This window comes from Zingiber officinale, chromosome 9A (assembly GCF_018446385.1).
Source record: "Zingiber officinale cultivar Zhangliang chromosome 9A, Zo_v1.1, whole genome shotgun sequence".
Taxonomy (NCBI): domain Eukaryota; kingdom Viridiplantae; phylum Streptophyta; class Magnoliopsida; order Zingiberales; family Zingiberaceae; genus Zingiber; species Zingiber officinale.
Genome location: NC_056002.1, coordinates 117,550,946 through 117,571,245, shown reverse-complemented (window position 1 = coordinate 117,571,245; position 20,300 = coordinate 117,550,946).

Here is a 20,300-nt window from a genome sequence, read left to right as displayed (position 1 = left end):
ATTGTAATAATCTTTGGACAAACCAGAAATCATATCTAAGTCTATCTTGAGGTTATTAAGTCATTCAGCTTTTATGACTACCTCAGAGGCTTGCCATATACTCAGCTTCTATAGTGGAGTCCAGAAAAACACCTATATTTATCACTCTTCCATAGTTATGACTTTACCTCCTAAAGTAAACACAAAACCCCGAGGTTGACTTACTATTGTCCATATCCGATTGGAAGTCAAAATCCGTGCAACCCACAAGGACCAAATTAACTGCCTTGTAAGCTAGCATATAATCTCTAGTGCCTCTAAGGTACTTCAATATATGCTTTACTGTAGTCCAATGTCCTTGTCTAGGGTTACTTTGATCTCTACTAACCATGCCCACGGTAAAACAGATATCCAGTCTCGTACACAGCATTACATACAATAGGCTTTCCTCAACCGAAGCATAAGAAACTGCCTTCATGTCCTTTATCTCCTTTGATGTCTTCGGAGACATCTCTTTAGATAAAGATACTCCATGCCTAAAAGGTAAGAAATCTTTCTTGGAGTTTTGCGAGCAAGGATTTTTTTCGATATATGAAGCTTGGGATAAGTAAAATATTTTTTTTCTTGCGATCTCTTATTACTTTGATCCCAAGAATATATACATTCTCCCAAGTCCTTCATATCGAATTGTTTGGACAACCATACCCTTACTTCTGACAACACTTTGATATTGTTTCCAACTACCAAAAATATTATCTGCATATAGTACAAGAAATACCACCACGTTTCCATCACACTTTTTGTATACACAAGACTTATCCGATTACTAAATAAATCCATAGGTCTGGATTACTTTGATAAACCGGATGTTCAAAGACCTTGAAGCGTTGCCTCAGTCCATAGACTGATTGAGCTTGCACACAAGATGCTCTTTGCCCTTTGCAATGAACCCTTCTGGTTGCTATATATGGATGCTTTATTTAAGACTTCCATTAAGGAATGCTGTCTTGACATCCACTTGCCAAATAGATAAAAGAATCCGGATAGACTTAAGCATGGCTACCAGTGAAAAAGTTTCCTTTTTGATCAAGCCTTGCTTTGAAAGTTTCCACCTTCCTGTCTATCCATCTTTTCCTATTGTAGACCTATTTTCACTGAATGGCTTTTACACCATCTGGTGGTTTATAAGCTTCCAGATTTTATTAGAATACATATATTCTAATTCTGTATTCATTGCACTTTGCCAAGATGCTGCATCTTTATCTTGGAGTGCTTCATCATATGTCCGGGATCAGGCTCATATTCATTTGGGATCAAGTCCAAAAGACTCTCCCAAAACATGAATCTTTTAGGTTGTTTTGACAACCCTCCCACTATGATTAGGCACTGTCTATAATTGTGTATCAATTGTGATACATATTGCAGTTTCTTGTGATATTTCATCTTGTACAGTTGGTACTATATTAGACGTGTCCTTTATTAAGAACAAATTTACTTATGGGCTTGTGATTCATTATATAGTCCTCTAAAAATCGGTCATTGATGCTAACAATGACCTTCTGATTTTTAAGACTATAAACCTACTTTCGTTTCTCTAGGATAACCCACAAACAAGTGAATTCCTATCCAACTTATCATTGTCTCTCTTCAGCATATGTGCTGGACTATCCGAATCTGAATATGCTTCAAAATAGGCTTACGCCTATTCAGCAACTCTATATGAGTAGAGAGTTCTGACTTTGGAAGGTACTATGTTCACTTTCTTTTTCAGAGTATATCCTTAAAACGAACTTGGTAATTTTCTGAATAACTCATCATCAATCTAATTAAGAGTCATATACCTTCTTTCTACTACACCATTCTGTTGGGGTGTACCAGGTGTAGTTAGTTGGGAGTGAATCCCAACTTTTGATAAGTAACTCCTAAATTGTCCCAAGAGGTATTTGCCACTACAATCTTACCATAGTGACTTGATACTTTAACGTTTCTCCGCATCAGCCTTGTACTCTTTGAACTAATCAAAGCACTTAGTCTTGCGGCACATTAAGTAAATGTATTTGTATCTTGAATAGTTGTCTGTAAAATAGACGAAATATTTGATACTACCTCTTGTCTAGATAGTCATAGGATCACACAAATCAGAATGAACCAATTCCAACATATCTTTGGCTCCATACCCCTTAGACTTAAAAGCTTCTTGGTTATTTTTCCTTCCAAGTAAGACTCGCAGGTCGGAAAGATTTCCACTACTAATGAACTCAAAAGTTCATCAGCTACCAATGAATCCTACTCAAGTTAATATAACCTAGCCTTAGATTTCAAAGATATAAATGGTTCATTTCCGAAAGTTGTTTTCTCTTAAAGTTAGAAGATGCGTTACTAATTTCCATTTGTTGCATCGTGGGAGTTATTGGATTTATAAATTGCCAACCAACGTACCAGAACAGATAACTTCCCTCTTTTTCTTAATAACAACTTTCTTATTAAAAGAGGTAGAATATCAAGTTCTTTGAATAGTTTAGAAACTGAAAACTAGTTCTTTCTAAACTTGGTATGTAAAGACAATTACTTAAAATCCATATTTTATTCTTATCAAAGGATAAACATCTCCCACTGCAACAGCTGCCACTTTTACAGCAGTGCCCATGTGGACGGTGTTTTTATTTTCATTTAGTTGTCGGGTTTCTTGGAACCCTGCAATGAATTACGGACATGATTAATGGCATCTGTATCTACACTCCAGGTTCTGGTAGATAACACCACTAAACATGTTTCAACTAATGAATTAAATACACATATATTGTTCTTAGTTCTAAGAAGACAGTCTACCTTAATGTTCAAGTCCTATTTTCAATTATTACAATTGGAACTACTAAGTCTTTTCTATAGTATAACAACTAGGGAATTGACAAACATTTAAATCCTAAGAATCACAAAAATATTTGGTCAAGATCAATTCCTTAAAATCCCTATGAATTTTGTATGCCACGATAGTGTGGACGTATACAAAATCAAAGAGGAGAATTTATCCATTAATTTTATTATCTGGTCAACTTTACTTTATGACGAATAAAATTAATAGTTGATCTGTCTTTGATCAAATATTTGGTCAAAACTTTTTGAATTTAAAATAACATTGATTCCTCAAACAATATTATTTAAATTCACCAACACCTCAAACACCGTGAATTTTGCATGCCACGATAGTGTGGACGTATACAAAATTTAAATATTTGTAAGAGGAGGGTTTTACCCATTAATTATATTGTCAATAAATCTTTATGACAAAATAAAATTACCTCAAACACCGTGAATTTTGTATGCCACGATAGTGTGGACGTATACAAAATCATACATTTGTAAGAGGAGTTTTTAATTTTATTATCTTGTCAACCTATTTATTTGACAAATTAATAGTTGGTTTTCTTCGGTCACACAAATAATAGCAGTGACTCCGATGGGGAGGATACTATTAGACGTGCCTAAGTGTATACCATTACTTGACACTAAGTCCATTAATAAGATTGTGCCCCCTCCGATGGGGAAGATCACACGCTCTTAATTAACTTCCTATAGTCATCCAAAAGGGAGTTTAAGCTAGTGATCCGCAAACAAGCTCATCTGATATGGAGGAAGGCACTCAGAGCCAACGCGCAAGCTTGTTGCATCACTTATAAACCAGTAATGGAGACCGTGAAATTTATTTAAAAATAAATCCCTCTCCCACTTAGTTATTTAAAGTGAGGAATTTTGACTATGCTAGCCTACTTAGCATGCATACTAACAAGCACACACAACACAGCATAAAAAAAAATAAAATAGAAAAACTAATTTTCAACTATTATGGCTTTTATCTATTGTTGTCCTCTGTGTGTCGCTAACCCTAGCAGCTGCCATCTTTGGCCACCGCCACCAGGTCTAGTTGTCGCATCCATCTTGCTCCTTGTTCCGTTGCGCCTCTGGTCGTCAAAAGGTTCCACGCCTTGCAAGATTCGATCCGCGACATAAATAGAATTTTACATTTTTTGATCCTATATTCCTCGAAGGAATGTACATGTAAACTAGATCGAACATAAAATAAAATTTACATCCATCGATCCTATATTCCATAAAAGGAATGTACATGTAACTAGATCAAAAATAAAATCCTAATAAAACTAAATACAGCTCCTGCTGTATTTTATAATACAATCATGCACACACATAAATGCCCTTGACATGTCCAAGGGTCCAATCACACACATAATAACTATAAGCCATAATAGTTGGATCCTGCATCCACAAAGTTAGCACATCCTACTATTAACCTGCCTAAATTATGTATGACATGTGCATAATTAAACTAATACCAAATACACAGAGGCAAAACCCTAGCTCTGATACCAATTGTTGGTTGCTACTCGAAAAACCTAATGGTTCCACTGTACAAATATTTTGTACAAAGGTCTGAACCTTTTCCTACCTACCATGTGTTCTTTTAAATTAAACTTGGATCGCCTGCGGAACTTAACACGTTTGATCCAAAGTTTAATTTATTTGTTCTCTTATGTTTAGACTTGGATCTCCTGCGGAACTTAACACGTTCGATCCAAACCACCTAGGTTATTAATTCCATTAAATATTAATTTCCAAAATTGGCTTCCAGGACTGCATGGCGAGGCACATGGCCTTCTTGGATATGGGAACAACCACCACCGCCTAGACAAAGCCTTTTAAGGAAAGCTAATATTTAATTTCCTTAAATAACTTTAGGTCAACCGAAAAGAACAATCAAATCACAAGGAAAAGAAAAACAAAAGAACACAACATCGAAAACAAATTCGAAATACTAGAATCACATGCCTCTTGTATTTGGTATTTTTACAAAGAAATAAAACTAGTATGATGCGGAAATTAAATACTAGTATACCTTTTCTTTTGCAAACAAAAACCTCTAGGTCTTCTACCGTATTCCTCTTCTAATCCCGGACGTTGTGTGGGCAACGATCTTCCGAGACGAGAACCACCAAGGCACCTTCTTCTTCCTTCCTTTAAGTTTCGGCCAAGCATATCTTCTAAAGGATGAAGAACTTTTTCTTCACCAACCAAGATCCAAGGGATGCAAGCTTTCTCTCCTTCTTCCTCGAGCTAGATCCGGCCACCTCCTCCAAGCTCCAAGAGATAAAGGATTTCGGCCACACAAGAGGAAGAGAGAAAAGGAGAAGGGCCGGCCACACCAAGGAAGAAAAGAGGGAGAAAATAGAATAGAGTCGTTCGCCATGAAGCCTCCTCTACCTCCTCTTTTATAATCCTTGGTCTTGGCAAATAAGGAAAATTTAATAAAAACTTCCTTAATTCTTTTTCCATTGAAAAAGAAAATTTATTTAATTAAAAATAATTTTCTTCTCATCAATTATAATGGCCGGCCACTACAAGTTAAAAACAAGGAGAGTTTTAATTAATTAAAACTTCCTAATTTGTTTCCAAAAATTTATAAAATTTCTCCAATAATTTTAATCCCTTCATGGTTAGTAAAAAGGAAATTTTATAAATTAAAATCTTTCTTTTAAACATGTGGATAAAAAGAAAGTTATCACTAAAAATTAAAATCTCTTTTAATCTACAAATAAGGAAAGATATCAAATCTTTTCTTAATCTCTTGTAGAAACTTATAAAAGAGAATATTTAATTTTTAAACTCTCTTTTAAATCATGAACATGGTTAAAAAGAAAATTTTTCTTAAAATTTAAAATCCACCTTTTAATCAACAAATAAGGAAAGATTTCAAATTTTAAACTCTCTTTTAAACATGTAGATGATTTACAAATAAGGAAAGTTTTTACCAAAAATTAAAACCATCCTTTTAATCTACAAATAAGGAAAGAGATTAATCTCTTCTCTTAATCTTTTGTAGAATGCTATAAAAGGAAATTTTTAATTTTTAAACTCTCTTTTAAAACCATGATATCCACATAAGAAATAATTTTAATAAAAATCATTTTTAATATTCTAGTGGTCGGCCACCTAAGATTGGGACCCAAGCTTTGGCCGGCCACCAACTTGGCTTATCCACTTGGTCTTGGTCGGCCCTAGCTTGGGTTCCAAGCTAGCTTGGCCGGCCCCATTGGATGAGTAAGAAGGTGGGTATGTGGTGGGTATAAATCTTTATATACAAGAGGCTACGATAGGGACCGAGAGGAGGAATTGGTTTTGGTCTCCCGATAAAATTAAGCATCCCGTGTTCGCCCCGAACACACAACTTAATTTTATCAATAATAATTTATTCCACTAGAGAACTATTATTGAACTACCGCACCAATCCCAAATTATATTTTGGGCTCCTTCTTATTATGAGTGTGTTAGTCTCCCTGTGTTTAAGATAATGAATGCCCACTAATTAAATGAGTTACTGACAACTCACTTAATTAATATCTTAGTCTAAGAGTAGTACCACTCAACTTTATTGTCATGTCGGACTAAGTCCACCTGCAGGATTTAACATGACAATCCTTATGAGCTCCTCTTGGGGCATTCTCAACCTAGATTACTAGGACACAGTTTCCTTCTATAATCAACAACACACACTATAAGTGATATCATTTCCCAACTTATCAGGCTTATTGATTTATCGAACTAAATCTCACCCATTGATAAATTAAAGAAATAAATATCAAATATATGTATTTGTTATTATATTAGGATTAAGAGCACACACTTCCATAATAACTGAGGTCTTTGTCCCTTTATAAAGTCAGTATAAAAGAGACGACCTCTAATGGTCCTACTCAATACACTCTAAGTGTACTAGTGTAATTATATAGTTAAGACAAACTAATACCTAATTACACTACGATCTTCCAATGGTTTGTTCCTTTCCATCTTGATCGTGAGCTACTGTTTATAATTTATAAGGTACTGATAACATGATCCTCTGTGTGTGACACCACACACCATGTTATCTACAATATAAATTAATTGAACAACTACATTTATCATAAATGTAGACATTTGACCAATGTGATTCTTATTTCTAGATAAATGTTTATACCAAAAGCTAGGCTTTTAGTATATATCCTAACAATCTCCCACTTATACTAAAAGACTAAGCTGCTATATCTGCTGCCATACATCTGATTCCCAACCTTTCAAAAGCTCTTGCCTTAAGGGCCTTAGTAAAAAGATCTATACATCATCATCTGATGCAATCTAGGCAGCAACAACTTCTCCTCGTTTATATGATTTCTCGTATTGGGTGGTACTTGTGCTCTATTATGTTTACTTACCTTATAGACTCATGGTTTCTTCGAGTTTGCTACTGCACCACTATTATTACAATAAATTGTAATAATCTTTGGACAAACCAGAAATCATATCTAAGTCTATCTTGAGGTTATTAAGTCATTCAGCTTTTATGACTACCTCAGAGGCTTGCCATATACTCAGCTTCTATAGTGGAGTCCAGAAAAACACCTATATTTATCACTCTTCCATAGTTATGACTTTACCTCCTAAAGTAAACACAAAACCCCGAGGTTGACTTACTATTGTCCATATCCGATTGGAAGTCAAAATCCGTGCAACCCACAAGGACCAAATTAACTGCCTTGTAAGCTAGCATATAATCTCTAGTGCCTCTAAGGTACTTCAATATATGCTTTACTGTAGTCCAATGTCCTTGTCTAGGGTTACTTTGATCTCTACTAACCATGCCCACGGTAAAACAGATATCCAGTCTCGTACACAGCATTACATACAATAGGCTTTCCTCAACCGAAGCATAAGAAACTGCCTTCATGTCCTTTATCTCCTTTGATGTCTTCGGAGACATCTCTTTAGATAAAGATACTCCATGCCTAAAAGGTAAGAAATCTTTCTTGGAGTTTTGCGAGCAAGGATTTTTTTCGATATATGAAGCTTGGGATAAGTAAAATATTTTTTTTCTTGCGATCTCTTATTACTTTGATCCCAAGAATATATACATTCTCCCAAGTCCTTCATATCGAATTGTTTGGACAACCATACCCTTACTTCTGACAACACTTTGATATTGTTTCCAACTACCAAAAATATTATCTGCATATAGTACAAGAAATACCACCATGTTTCCATCACACTTTTTGTATACACAAGACTTATCCGATTACTAAATAAATCCATAGGTCTGGATTACTTTGATAAACCGGATGTTCAAAGACCTTGAAGCGTTGCCTCAGTCCATAGACTGATTGAGCTTGCACACAAGATGCTCTTTGCCCTTTGCAATGAACCCTTCTGGTTGCTATATATGGATGCTTTATTTAAGACTTCCATTAAGGAATGCTGTCTTGACATCCACTTGCCAAATAGATAAAAGAATCCGGATAGACTTAAGCATGGCTACCAGTGAAAAAGTTTCCTTTTTGATCAAGCCTTGCTTTGAAAGTTTCCACCTTCCTGTCTATCCATCTTTTCCTATTGTAGACCTATTTTCACTGAATGGCTTTTACACCATCTGGTGGTTTATAAGCTTCCAGATTTTATTAGAATACATATATTCTAATTCTGTATTCATTGCACTTTGCCAAGATGCTGCATCTTTATCTTGGAGTGCTTCATCATATGTCCGGGATCAGGCTCATATTCATTTGGGATCAAGTCCAAAAGACTCTCCCAAAACATGAATCTTTTAGGTTGTTTTGACAACCCTCCCACTATGATTAGGCACTGTCTATAATTGTGTATCAATTGTGATACATATTGCAGTTTCTTGTGATATTTCATCTTGTACAGTTGGTACTATATTAGACGTGTCCTTTATTAAGAACAAATTTACTTATGGGCTTGTGATTCATTATATAGTCCTCTTCTAAAAATCAGTCATTGATGCTAACAATGACCTTCTGATTTTTAAGACTATAAACCTACTTTCGTTTCTCTAGGATAACCCACAAACAAGTGAATTCCTATCCAACTTATCATTGTCTCTCTTCAGCATATGTGCTGGACTATCCGAATCTGAATATGCTTCAAAATAGGCTTACGCCTATTCAGCAACTCTATATGAGTAGAGAGTTCTGACTTTGGAAGGTACTATGTTCACTTTCTTTTTCAGAGTATATCCTTAAAATGAACTTGGTAATTTTCTGAATAACTCATCATCAATCTAATTAAGAGTCATATACCTTCTTTCTACTACACCATTCTGTTGGGGTGTACCAGGTGTAGTTAGTTGGGAGTGAATCCCAACTTTTGATAAGTAACTCCTAAATTGTCCCAAGAGGTATTTGCCACTACAATCTTACCATAGTGACTTGATACTTTAACGTTTCTCCGCATCAGCCTTGTACTCTTTGAACTAATCAAAGCACTTAGTCTTGCGGCACATTAAGTAAATGTATTTGTATCTTGAATAGTTGTCTGTAAAATAGACGAAATATTTGATACTACCTCTTGTCTAGATAGTCATAGGATCACACAAATCAGAATGAACCAATTCCAACATATCTTTGGCTCCATACCCCTTAGACTTAAAAGCTTCTTGGTTATTTTTCCTTCCAAGTAAGACTCGCAGGTCGGAAAGATTTCCACTACTAATGAACTCAAAAGTTCATCAGCTACCAATGAATCCTACTCAAGTTAATATAACCTAGCCTTAGATTTCAAAGATATAAATGGTTCATTTCCGAAAGTTGTTTTCTCTTAAAGTTAGAAGATGCGTTACTAATTTCCATTTGTTGCATCGTGGGAGTTATTGGATTTATAAATTGCCAACCAACGTACCAGAACAGATAACTTCCCTCTTTTTCTTAATAACAACTTTCTTATTAAAAGAGGTAGAATATCAAGTTCTTTGAATAGTTTAGAAACTGAAAACTAGTTCTTTCTAAACTTGGTATGTAAAGACAATTACTTAAAATCCATATTTTATTCTTATCAAAGGATAAACATCTCCCACTGCAACAGCTGCCACTTTTACAGCAGTGCCCATGTGGACGGTGTTTTTATTTTCATTTAGTTGTCGGGTTTCTTGGAACCCTGCAATGAATTACGGACATGATTAATGGCATCTGTATCTACACTCCAGGTTCTGGTAGATAACACCACTAAACATGTTTCAACTAATGAATTAAATACACATATATTGTTCTTAGTTCTAAGAAGACAGTCTACCTTAATGTTCAAGTCCTATTTTCAATTATTACAATTGGAACTACTAAGTCTTTTCTATAGTATAACAACTAGGGAATTGACAAACATTTAAATCCTAAGAATCACAAAAATATTTGGTCAAGATCAATTCCTTAAAATCCCTATGAATTTTGTATGCCACGATAGTGTGGACGTATACAAAATCAAAGAGGAGAATTTATCCATTAATTTTATTATCTCGTCAACTTTACTTTATGACGAATAAAATTAATAGTTGATCTGTCTTTGATCAAATATTTGGTCAAAACTTTTGAATTTAAAATAACATTGATTCCTCAAACAATATTATTTAAATTCACCAACACCTCAAACACCGTGAATTTTGCATGCCACGATAGTGTGGACGTATACAAAATTTAAATATTTGTAAGAGGAGGGTTTTACCCATTAATTATATTGTCAATAAATCTTTATTACAAATAAAATTACCTCAAACACCGTGAATTTTGTATGCCACGATAGTGTGGACGTATACAAAATCATACATTTGTAAGAGGAGTTTTTAATTTTATTATCTTGTCAACCTATTTATTTGACAAATTAATAGTTGGTTTTCTTCGGTCACACAAATAATAGCAGTGACTCCGATGGGGAGGATACTATTAGACGTGCCTAAGTGTATACCATTACTTGACACTAAGTCCATTAATAAGATTGTGCCCCCTCCGATGGGGAAGATCACACGCTCTTAATTAACTTCCTATAGTCATCCAAAAGGGAGTTTAAGCTAGTGATCCGCAAACAAGCTCATCTGATATGGAGGAAGGCACTCAGAGCCAACGCGCAAGCTTGTTGCATCACTTATAAACCAGTAATGGAGACCGTGAAATTTATTTAAAAATAAATCCCTCTCCCACTTAGTTATTTAAAGTGAGGAATTTTGACTATGCTAGCCTACTTAGCATGCATACTAACAAGCACACACAACACAGCATAAAAAAAAATAAAATAGAAAAACTAATTTTCAACTATTATGGCTTTTATCTATTGTTGTCCTCTGTGTGTCGCTAACCCTAGCAGCTGCCATCTTTGGCCACCGCCACCAGGTCTAGTTGTCGCATCCATCTTGCTCCTTGTTCCGTTGCGCCTCTGGTCGTCAAAAGGTTCCACGCCTTGCAAGATTCGATCCGCGACATAAATAGAATTTTACATTTTTTGATCCTATATTCCTCGAAGGAATGTACATGTAAACTAGATCGAACATAAAATAAAATTTACATCCATCGATCCTATATTCCATAAAAGGAATGTACATGTAACTAGATCAAAAAATAAAATCCTAATAAAACTAAATACAGCTCCTGCTGTATTTTATAATACAATCATGCACACACAATAAAATGCCCTTGACATGTCCAAGGGTCCAATCACACACATAATAACTATAAGCCATAATAGTTGGATCCTGCATCCACAAAGTTAGCACATCCTACTATTAACCTGCCTAAATTATGTATGACATGTGCATAATTAAACTAATACCAAATACACAGAGGCAAAACCCTAGCTCTGATACCAATTGTTGGTTGCTACTCGAAAAACCTAATGGTTCCACTGTACAAATATTTTGTACAAAGGTCTGAACCTTTTCCTACCTACCATGTGTTCTTTTAAATTAAACTTGGATCGCCTGCGGAACTTAACACGTTTGATCCAAAGTTTAATTTATTTGTTCTCTTATGTTTAGACTTGGATCTCCTGCGGAACTTAACACGTTCGATCCAAACCACCTAGGTTATTAATTCCATTAAATATTAATTTCCAAAATTGGCTTCCAGGACTGCATGGCGAGGCACATGGCCTTCTTGGATATGGGAACAACCACCACCGCCTAGACAAAGCCTTTTAAGGAAAGCTAATATTTAATTTCCTTAAATAACTTTAGGTCAACCGAAAAGAACAATCAAATCACAAGGAAAAGAAAAACAAAAGAACACAACATCGAAAACAAATTCGAAATACTAGAATCACATGCCTCTTGTATTTGGTATTTTTACAAAGAAATAAAACTAGTATGATGCGGAAATTAAATACTAGTATACCTTTTCTTTTGCAAACAAAAACCTCTAGGTCTTCTACCGTATTCCTCTTCTAATCCCGGACGTTGTGTGGGCAACGATCTTCCGAGACGAGAACCACCAAGGCACCTTCTTCTTCCTTCCTTTAAGTTTCGGCCAAGCATATCTTCTAAAGGATGAAGAACTTTTTCTTCACCAACCAAGATCCAAGGGATGCAAGCTTTCTCTCCTTCTTCCTCGAGCTAGATCCGGCCACCTCCTCCAAGCTCCAAGAGATAAAGGATTTCGGCCACACAAGAGGAAGAGAGAAAAGGAGAAGGGCCGGCCACACCAAGGAAGAAAAGAGGGAGAAAATAGAATAGAGTCGTTCGCCATGAAGCCTCCTCTACCTCCTCTTTTATAATCCTTGGTCTTGGCAAATAAGGAAAATTTAATAAAAACTTCCTTAATTCTTTTTCCATTGAAAAAGAAAATTTATTTAATTAAAAATAATTTTCTTCTCATCAATTATAATGGCCGGCCACTACAAGCTAAAAACAAGGAGAGTTTTAATTAATTAAAACTTCCTAATTTGTTTCCAAAAATTTATAAAAATTTCTCCAATAATTTTAATCCCTTCATGGTTAGTAAAAAGGAAATTTTATAAATTAAAATCTTTCTTTTAAACATGTGGATAAAAAGAAAGTTATCACTAAAAATTAAAATCTCTTTTAATCTACAAATAAGGAAAGATATCAAATCTTTTCTTAATCTCTTGTAGAAACTTATAAAAGAGAATATTTAATTTTTAAACTCTCTTTTAAATCATGAACATGGTTAAAAAGAAAATTTTTCTTAAAATTTAAAATCCACCTTTTAATCAACAAATAAGGAAAGATTTCAAATTTTAAACTCTCTTTTAAACATGTAGATGATTTACAAATAAGGAAAGTTTTTACCAAAAATTAAAACCATCCTTTTAATCTACAAATAAGGAAAGAGATTAATCTCTTCTCTTAATCTTTTGTAGAATGCTATAAAAGGAAATTTTTAATTTTTAAACTCTCTTTTAAAACCATGATATCCACATAAGAAATAATTTTAATAAAAATCATTTTTAATATTCTAGTGGTCGGCCACCTAAGATTGGGACCCAAGCTTTGGCCGGCCACCAACTTGGCTTATCCACTTGGTCTTGGTCGGCCCTAGCTTGGGTTCCAAGCTAGCTTGGCCGGCCCCATTGGATGAGTAAGAAGGTGGGTATGTGGTGGGTATAAATCTTTATATACAAGAGGCTACGATAGGGACCGAGAGGAGGAATTGGTTTTGGTCTCCCGATAAAATTAAGCATCCCGTGTTCGCCCCGAACACACAACTTAATTTTATCAATAATAATTTATTCCACTAGAGAACTATTATTGAACTACCGCACCAATCCCAAATTATATTTTGGGCTCCTTCTTATTATGAGTGTGTTAGTCTCCCTGTGTTTAAGATAATGAATGCCCACTAATTAAATGAGTTACTGACAACTCACTTAATTAATATCTTAGTCTAAGAGTAGTACCACTCAACTTTATTGTCATGTCGGACTAAGTCCACCTGCAGGATTTAACATGACAATCCTTATGAGCTCCTCTTGGGGCATTCTCAACCTAGATTACTAGGACACAGTTTCCTTCTATAATCAACAACACACACTATAAGTGATATCATTTCCCAACTTATCGGGCTTATTGATTTATCGAACTAAATCTCACCCATTGATAAATTAAAGAAATAAATATCAAATATATGTATTTGTTATTATATTAGGATTAAGAGCACACACTTCCATAATAACTGAGGTTTTTGTCCCTTTATAAAGTCAGTATAAAAGAGACGACCTCTAATGGTCCTACTCAATACACTCTAAGTGTACTAGTGTAATTATATAGTTAAGACAAACTAATACCTAATTACACTACGATCTTCCAATGGTTTGTTCCTTTCCATCTTGATCGTGAGCTACTGTTTATAATTTATAAGGTACTGATAACATGATCCTCTGTGTGTGACACCACACACCATGTTATCTACAATATAAATTAATTGAACAACTACATTTATCATAAATGTAGACATTTGACCAATGTGATTCTTATTTCTAGATAAATGTTTATACCAAAAGCTAGGCTTTTAGTATATATCCTAACAATCTCCCACTTATACTAAAAGACTAAGCTGCTATATCTGCTGCCATACATCTGATTCCCAACCTTTCAAAAGCTCTTGCCTTAAGGGCCTTAGTAAAAAGATCTATACATCATCATCTGATGCAATCTAGGCAGCAACAACTTCTCCTCGTTTATATGATTTCTCGTATTGGGTGGTACTTGTGCTCTATTATGTTTACTTACCTTATAGACTCATGGTTTCTTCGAGTTTGCTACTGCACCACTATTATTACAATAAATTGTAATAATCTTTGGACAAACCAGAAATCATATCTAAGTCTATCTTGAGGTTATTAAGTCATTCAGCTTTTATGACTACCTCGGAGGCTTGCCATATACTCAGCTTCTATAGTGGAGTCCAGAAAAACACCTATATTTATCACTCTTCCATAGTTATGACTTTACCTCCTAAAGTAAACACAAAACCCCGAGGTTGACTTACTATTGTCCATATCCGATTGGAAGTCAAAATCCGTGCAACCCACAAGGACCAAATTAACTGCCTTGTAAGCTAGCATATAATCTCTAGTGCCTCTAAGGTACTTCAATATATGCTTTACTGTAGTCCAATGTCCTTGTCTAGGGTTACTTTGATCTCTACTAACCATGCCCACAGTAAAATAGATATCCGGTCTCGTACACAGCATTACATACAATAGGCTTTCCTCAACCGAAGCATAAGAAACTGCCTTCATGTCCTTTATCTCCTTTGATGTCTTCGGAGACATCTCTTTAGATAAAGATACTCCATGCCTAAAAGGTAAGAAATCTTTCTTGGAGTTTTGCGAGCAAGGATTTTTTTCGATATATGAAGCTTGGGATAAGTAAAATATTTTTTTTCTTGCGATCTCTTATTACTTTGATCCCAAGAATATATACATTCTCCCAAGTCCTTCATATCGAATTGTTTGGACAACCATACCCTTACTTCTGACAACACTTTGATATTGTTTCCAACTACCAAAAATATTATCTGCATATAGTACAAGAAATACCACCACGTTTCCATCACACTTTTTGTATACACAAGACTTATCCGATTACTAAATAAATCCATAGGTCTGGATTACTTTGATAAACCGGATGTTCAAAGACCTTGAAGCGTTGCCTCAGTCCATAGACTGATTGAGCTTGCACACAAGATGCTCTTTGCCCTTTGCAATGAACCCTTCTGGTTGCTATATATGGATGCTTTATTTAAGACTTCCATTAAGGAATGCTGTCTTGACATCCACTTGCCAAATAGATAAAAGAATCCGGATAGACTTAAGCATGGCTACCAGTGAAAAAGTTTCCTTTTTGATCAAGCCTTGCTTTGAAAGTTTCCACCTTCCTGTCTATCCATCTTTTCCTATTGTAGACCTATTTTCACCGAATGGCTTTTACACCATCTGGTGGTTTATAAGCTTCCAGATTTTATTAGAATACATATATTCTAATTCTGTATTCATTGCACTTTGCCAAGATGCTGCATCTTTATCTTGGAGTGCTTCATCATATGTCCGGGATCAGGCTCATATTCATTTGGGATCAAGTCCAAAAGACTCTCCCAAAACATGAATCTTTTAGGTTGTTTTGACAACCCTCCCACTATGATTAGGCACTGTCTATAATTGTGTATCAATTGTGATACATATTGCAGTTTCTTGTGATATTTCATCTTGTACAGTTGGTACTATATTAGACGTGTCCTTTATTAAGAACAAATTTACTTATGGGCTTGTGATTCATTATATAGTCCTCTTCTAAAAATCAGTCATTGATGCTAACAATGACCTTCTGATTTTTAAGACTATAAACCTACTTTCGTTTCTCTAGGATAACCCACAAACAAGTGAATTCCTATCCAACTTATCATTGTCTCTCTTCAGCATATGTGCTGGACTATCCGAATCTGAATATGCTTCAAAATAGGCTTACGCCTATTCAGCAACTCTATATGAGTAGAGAGTTCTGACTTTGGAAGGTACTATGTTCACTTTCTTTTTCAGAGTATATCCTTAAAACGAACTTGGTAATTTTCTGAATAACTCATCATCAATCTAATTAAGAGTCATATACCTTCTTTCTACTACACCATTCTGTTGGGGTGTACCAGGTGTAGTTAGTTGGGAGTGAATCCCAACTTTTGATAAGTAACTCCTAAATTGTCCCAAGAGGTATTTGCCACTACAATCTTACCATAGTGACTTGATACTTTAACGTTTCTCCGCATCAGCCTTGTACTCTTTGAACTAATCAAAGCACTTAGTCTTGCGGCACATTAAGTAAATGTATTTGTATCTTGAATAGTTGTCTGTAAAATAGACGAAATATTTGATACTACCTCTTGTCTAGATAGTCATAGGATCACACAAATCAGAATGAACCAATTCCAACATATCTTTGGCTCCATACCCCTTAGACTTAAAAGCTTCTTGGTTATTTTTCCTTCCAAGTAAGACTCGCAGGTCGGAAAGATTTCCACTACTAATGAACTCAAAAGTTCATCAGCTACCAATGAATCCTACTCAAGTTAATATAACCTAGCCTTAGATTTCAAAGATATAAATGGTTCATTTCCGAAAGTTGTTTTCTCTTAAAGTTAGAAGATGCGTTACTAATTTCCATTTGTTGCATCGTGGGAGTTATTGGATTTATAAATTGCCAACCAACGTACCAGAACAGATAACTTCCCTCTTTTTCTTAATAACAACTTTCTTATTAAAAGAGGTAGAATATCAAGTTCTTTGAATAGTTTAGAAACTGAAAACTAGTTCTTTCTAAACTTGGTATGTAAAGACAATTACTTAAAATCCATATTTTATTCTTATCAAAGGATAAACATCTCCCACTGCAACAGCTGCCACTTTTACAGCAGTGCCCATGTGGACGGTGTTTTTATTTTCATTTAGTTGTCGGGTTTCTTGGAACCCTGCAATGAATTACGGACATGATTAATGGCATCTGTATCTACACTCCAGGTTCTGGTAGATAACACCACTAAACATGTTTCAACTAATGAATTAAATACACATATATTGTTCTTAGTTCTAAGAAGACAGTCTACCTTAATGTTCAAGTCCTATTTTCAATTATTACAATTGGAACTACTAAGTCTTTTCTATAGTATAACAACTAGGGAATTGACAAACATTTAAATCCTAAGAATCACAAAAATATTTGGTCAAGATCAATTCCTTAAAATCCCTATGAATTTTGTATGCCACGATAGTGTGGACGTATACAAAATCAAAGAGGAGAATTTATCCATTAATTTTATTATCTGGTCAACTTTACTTTATGACGAATAAAATTAATAGTTGATCTGTCTTTGATCAAATATTTGGTCAAAACTTTTTGAATTTAAAATAACATTGATTCCTCAAACAATATTATTTAAATTCACCAACACCTCAAACACCGTGAATTTTGCATGCCACGATAGTGTGGACGTATACAAAATTTAAATATTTGTAAGAGGAGGGTTTTACCCATTAATTATATTGTCAATAAATCTTTATGACAAAATAAAATTACCTCAAACACCGTGAATTTTGTATGCCACGATAGTGTGGACGTATACAAAATCATACATTTGTAAGAGGAGTTTTTAATTTTATTATCTTGTCAACCTATTTATTTGACAAATTAATAGTTGGTTTTCTTCGGTCACACAAATAATAGCAGTGACTCCGATGGGGAGGATACTATTAGACGTGCCTAAGTGTATACCATTACTTGACACTAAGTCCATTAATAAGATTGTGCCCCTTCCGATGGGGAAGATCACACGCTCTTAATTAACTTCCTATAGTCATCCAAAATGGAAGTTTAAGCTAGTGATCCGCAAACAAGCTCATCCGATATGGAGGAAGGCACTCAGAGCCAACGCGCAAGCTTGTTGCATCACTTATAAACCAGTAATGGAGACCATGGAATTTATTTAAAAATAAATCCCTCTCCCACTTAGTTATTTAAAGTGAGGAATTTTGACTATGCTAGCCTACTTAGCATGCATACTAACAAGCACACACAACACAACATAAAAAGCAATAAATAGAAAAACTAATTTTCAACTATTATGGCTTTTTATCTATTGCTGTCCTCCGTGTGTCGCCAACCCTCGTTGCTGCCATCTTTGGCCACCGCCATCTTGCTCCTTGTTCCGTTGCGCCTCTGGTTCTCAAAAGGTTCCACGCCTTGCAAGATTCGATCCGTGACATAAATAGAATTTTACATTTTTCGATCCTATATTCCTCGAAGGAATGTACATGTAAACTAGATCGAACATAAAATAAAATTTACATCCATCGATCCTATATTCCATAAAAGGAATGTACATGTAACTAGATCAAAAATAAAATCCTAATAAAACTAAATACAGCTCCTGCTGTATTTTATAATACAATCATGCACACACAATAAAATGCCCTTGACATGTCCAAGGGTCCAATCACACACATAATAACTATAAGCCATAATAGTTGGATCCTGCATCCACAAAGTTAGCACATCCTACTATTAACCTGCCTAAATTATGTATGACATGTGCATAATTAAACTAATACCAAATACACAGAGGCAAAACCCTAGCTCTGATACCAATTGTTGGTTGCTACTCGAAAAACCTAATGGTTCCACTGTACAAATATTTTGTACAAAGGTCTGAACCTTTTCCTACCTACCATGTATTCTTTTAAATTAAACTTGGATCGCCTGCGGAACTTAACACGTTTGATCCAAAGTTTAATTTATTTGTTCTCTTATGTTTAGACTTGGATCTCCTGCGGAACTTAACACGTTCGATCCAAACCACCTAGGTTATTAATTCCATTAAATATTAATTTCCAAAATTGGCTTCCAGGACTGCATGGCGAGGCACATGGCCTTCTTGGATATGGGAACAACCACCACCGCCTAGACAAAGCCTTTTAAGGAAAGCTAATATTTAATTTCCTTAAATAACTTTAGGTCAACCGAAAAGAACAATCAAATCACAAGGAAAAGAAAAACAAAATAACACAACATCGAAAACAAATTCGAAATACTAGAATCACATGCCTCTTGTATTTGGTATTTTTACAAAGAAATAAAACTAGTATGATGCGGAAATTAAATACTAGTATACTTTTTCTTTTGCAAACAAAAACCTCTAGGTCTTCTACCGTATTCCTCTTCTAATCTCGGACGTTGTGTGGGCAACGATCTTCCGAGACGAGAACCACCAAGGCACCTTCTTCTTCCTTCCTTCAAGTTTCGGCCAAGCATATCTTCTAAAGGATGAAGAACTTTTTCTTCACCAACCAAGATCCAAGGGATGCAAGCTTTCTCTCCTTCTTCCTCAAGCTAGATCCGGCCACCTCCTCCAAGCTCCAAGAGATGAAGGATTTCGGCCACACAAGAGGAAGAGAGAAAAGGAGAAGGGTCGGCCACACCAAGGAAGAAAAGAGGGAGAAAATAGAATAGAGTCGTTCGCCATGAAGCCTCATCTACCTCCTCTTTTATAATCCTTGGTCTTGGCAAATAAGGAAAATTTAATAAAAAACTTCCTTAATTCTTTTGCCATTGAAAAAAAAAATTATTTAATTAAAAATAATTTTTTTCTCATCAATTATAATTACCGGCCACCACAAGCTAAAAACAAGGAGAGTTTTAATTAATTAAAACTTCCTAATTTGTCTCTAAAAATTTATAAAAATTTCTCCAATAATTTTAATCCCTTCATGGTTAGTAAAAAGGAAATTTTATAAATTAAAATCTTTCTTTTAAATATGTGGATAAAAAGAAAGTTATCACTAAAAATTAAAATCTCTTTTAATCTACAAATAAGGAAAGATATCAAATCTTTTCTTAATCTCTTGTAGAAACTTATAAAAGAGAATATTTAATTTTTAAACTCTCTTTTAAATCATGAACATGGTTAAAAAGAAAAGTTTTCTTAAAATTTAAAATCCACCTT